The 4,225-nt window shown below is 44.6% G+C and overlaps 1 pseudogene across 1 annotated transcript; it reads right to left on the bottom strand.

The window, feature by feature from the left end:
- Positions 1–973: 973 nt before the first annotated feature.
- LOC103740202 lies at positions 974–2,342 on the bottom strand (annotated as a pseudogene). The gene has a single exon (XR_001872615.1). The product of XR_001872615.1 is annotated as a tubulin alpha-1B chain-like (transcript).
- Between the last annotated feature and the right edge of the window lie 1,883 nt (positions 2,343–4,225).

Below are 4,225 nucleotides of genomic sequence, written 5' to 3'. Positions count from 1 at the left end.
AAAGACAAATAAATAAATAATAACAATAACAATTTATTTTAAAAGAAGAATGACTTTTATAATATGGGCATATTCTGGAGGTGGGGAGATGTCTCAGCAGTTAAGAGCACTGGCTGCTCTTGCAGAGGACCTGGGTTCGGTTTCTAGCACCCACAGGGCAGCTAACTCCACCTAGTTCCAGGGGATCTGACACCCTCTTCTGACCTCTACAGGCACTGCACAACACAGGTGCACTTACACACATGCAGGCAATATATTCATACACATAAAATAAAAATAATAGATAAAATATTTTTAAAAAACCAATATGGACATACTGTGGACAAATGACTTTTACCTAACTTTGCAAGCAGAAAGTTCGTCTTCTTAGCTTGTTTATGACACAAACAAGCTCACTGAACCATGTCCTGCTCTTGGGCATATAACTTTAATCCCTCATGACCCATCCTTGCCCTTAAGATAATACCTAAAATAATGTATGAATGCATGTGTTTGTTTACATATCAAGTCTGCAAACAATGCTTCTGTCATTGCAAACAATGAAACAAATTGATAGCATCTATTTATGACTGAGTGTGTGGGTCTAGGAATCTGAATGGACATAATCCTCAGATAAGGGTCTGAGTTTTACTTCCCCATTTCATGCTGAATGTACTGTTTTAACAAAACAAAGAGTGGGCCCTTTTTTTGGAACACAGGCCAAGATAATTCCGAAGGAACAGAGTCTCAGGAGTTTGGGTCATTCTTGGTCTTAAAATGGATGCTGTCTTTGTTTTGTTTTGGTTTGGTTTTTGGTTTGTTTGTTTGTTTTCTCCTTAAAGCTTTTAGTTTGATACATCAGGGAAAAAACTTACAGGTTCACATGGAAAAAATAGACATGATCACAGGGAAGCTAACCTAATCACCAAACACTGACACCTGCCTGTCAGCTAATGTTGAAGCTGAAGTTCTGGGAGTTTGACATGCTACAGGGCTGAAAGGAACAGATTAGTATTCTTCTCTTTCTTCCTCACCCTCTTCTTCAACAGAATCCACACCAACCTCCTCATAATCCTTCTCCAGGGCAGCCATGTCCTCATGGGCCTCAGAGAACTCCCCTTCCTCCATGCCCTCACCCACATACCAGTGCACAAAGGCACGCTTGGCATACATCAGATCACACTTGTGATCTAGACGGGCCCAGGCCTCAGCAATGGCTGTGGTGTTGCTCAGCATGCACACAGCTCGCTGTACCTTGGCCAGGTCTCCACCAGGTACCACAGTGGGAGGCTGGTAATTGATGCCAACCTTGAAACCAGTGGGGCACCAACCCACAAACTGGACGCTATGCTTGGTTTTGATGGCGGCAATGGCAGCATTGACATCTTTGGGAACCACATCACCATGGTACAACAAGCAGCAAGCTATGTATTTACCATGGTGAGGGTCACATTTTACCATCTTGTTAGCTGGCTTGAAGCAGGCATTGGTGATCTCTGCTACAGAAAGCTGCTCATGGTAGGCTTTCTCAGCAGAGATGACAGGGGCATATGTGGCCAGAGGGAAGTAGATTCAGCGGTAGGGCACCAAATTGGTCTGGAATTCAGTCAGATCTACATTCAGGGCTCCATCAAATCTCAGGGAAGCAGTGATGGAAGACACAATCTGGCTAATAAGGCAGTTAAGGTTAGTGTAGGTTGGGCACTCAATATCGAGGTTTCTACGACAGATGTCATAGATGGCTGCGTTGTCTACCATGAAGGCACAATCAGAGTGCTCCAGGGTGGTGTGAGTGGTGAGGATGGAATTGTAGGGCTCAACGATGGTGGTGGAAACCTGGGGGGCTGGAGAGATGGAGAACTCCAGCTTGGACTTCTTTCCGTAATCAACAGAGAGCCGTTCCATCAGCAAGGAGGTGAACCCAGAGCCAGTTCCCCACCAAAGCTGTGGAAAACCAAGAAGCCCTGAAGACCTGTGCACTGGTCAGCCAGCTTGCGAATTTGGTCCAGGACAAGGTTAATGATCTCCTTGCCAATGGTGTAGTGCCCACGGACATAGTTATTGGCAGCATCTTCCTTGCCTGTGATGAGCAGCTCAGGGTGGAAGAGCTGGCGGTAGGTACCAGGGCAAACTTCATCAATAACTGTGGGTTCCAGGTCTACAAACACTGCCCTGGGCACATGCTTGCCAGTGCCTGTCTCACTGAAGAAGGTGTTGAAGGAGTCGTCTCCTCCCCCAATGGTCTTATCACTTGGCATCTGGCCATCAGGCTGGATGCCATGTTCCAGGCAGTAAAGCTCCCAACAGGTGTTGCCGATCTGAACACCAGCCTGGCCAATGTGGATGGAGATGCACTCACGCATGGTGGCTACTGGTTAAGAGGCGAAGGCAACAGGGAAGACACATATCCCGGTTACCGTCCCCGACAAGCTAAGGGTCAAGGTAAGTAACGCAATCTTGTTTTGTTTTTTAAATTTTTATTTATTTTTATTTTGTCTTCTGCAAGAACAGTCAGTGTTCTTAACCACTGAGCCATCTTTCCGCCCCCCCCCTTTTTAAAGACTTTGTTTTCTTTTTTTTAATATTTTATTATTTTTATTATATGTGTACACGTGTATTGTCTGCGTAGGTAAGTGCACCCGTGTCATGCAATGCCCACGGAGGACAAAAGAGGCTGTCAGATCCCCTGGGACTGGAGTTACAGACAGTTGTTAGCTGCCATGTGGGTGCTGGGATTCAAACCCTGGTCTTCTGCAAGAACAGTCAGTGTTCTTAACCGCTGAACCATCTCTCCAGCCCCTGGATGCTGTTTTTTTTTTTTAATTAAAAAAAATTTTTTTTAATTTTGTACATGTATGAGTGTATTGCCTGCATGTGTGTCAGTGCACCCATGTCTTGCAGTGCCTTCAGAGATCCCCTGGAACTGGAGTTATGGATGGTTGTTACCTGTCATGTGGATGCTAGAATTCAAACCTGGGTCTTCTGCAAGAACAGCCAATGCTCTTAATCACTGAGCCATCTCTCCAGCCCCAAGTCTTATTGTTTTTTTTGTTTTTTTTTTTTATTAAGGCATAGCCATATGTGGTTTTAAATTGTCACAAGTTGTCCTCTGAACTCCACATATGGACCATGGTGCACATAGAGATAAAATAACTAAAAATTAAGCTGGGCTTGGTGGCGCACACCTTTAATCCCAGCACTTGGGAGGCAGAGGCAGGAGGGTCTCTGAGTTCGAGGACAGCCTGGTCTTCAGAGCAAATCCAGGCCAGCTGTGACTACAGGGAGACCCTGTCTCAAAAAGACCAAAATTAAAAAGAAAGAGCTATATGGTCAACTAGGTCAACTACACATAATACAGAATTCTATGCATCAAAAGATGGCATAAAGCTGGGTGTGGGGGTGCATGCCTGTAATCCCAGCACTTGGGAGGCAGAGGCAGGCAGATCTCTGTGAGTTCAAGGCCAGCCTGGTCTACATAGTGAGTTCCAGACCAGCTGGGGCTACAGAGACCTTATTTCAAAAGACCAAAAAAAAAAAAGCATAAAAGGAGCCAGGTGTGGTTGTGCACGCCTTTAATCCCAGCACCCAGGAGGCAGAGACAGGCAGATCTCTGTGAGGTCCAGGCCAACCTGGGGGCTATAGGGAGACCCATTCTTGGTGGGGGCGGAATGGCATAAGAGAAAAGGCCACTAACTGAGAGGGAATCTCAGCAGTGCTTTTGGCTGAGAAAAGATGAGAATCTAAAATGTACAAGGAATTCCTAACAATCTATATTAGGCAAATGGACAAAAGTTGTGTACAAAAAATTCACAGAAGTAGAAATATGAATGGCCAATAAGCCTATAAAATGTTACACTTACTAGTAATAGACACCTTGCAACATCTACTAAAGTGGAAAATGTTCTCTGACTCAGCAGCAATTCTGCTCCTAGATTTGAAACTCAGAGAGGGCTGGGGCCGGGCTCAGCGAGAGAACATGTGCTTAGCATATGTAAGACCCTGGGTTCCAGCCTCAGCATTACCCAAAATAAACAATTAAGCAAGTAAACAAAACCCCAATCCATTCTTTATCTTGATGTCCTGATTAATTGATTTATCTCTACCTCCATTTTCAATTCCTACCACTTTCTATGAGTGACTGTGCATTTGTGTATATGGTCCTGGGAATTAAACCCAGGGCCACACATTTATACCTCTATCCTTCAACAACTACCACTCTTTTTAAAATTTTTTTAATTTTATGTGT

The sequence above is a fragment of the Nannospalax galili genome, unplaced genomic scaffold (genome assembly GCF_000622305.1).
Source record: "Nannospalax galili isolate Female #2095 unplaced genomic scaffold, S.galili_v1.0 scaffold221, whole genome shotgun sequence".
NCBI lineage: Eukaryota > Metazoa > Chordata > Mammalia > Rodentia > Spalacidae > Nannospalax > Nannospalax galili.
Note: the sequence above shows the minus strand (reverse complement) of the source record. Positions and strands in the feature narration are given on the sequence as shown.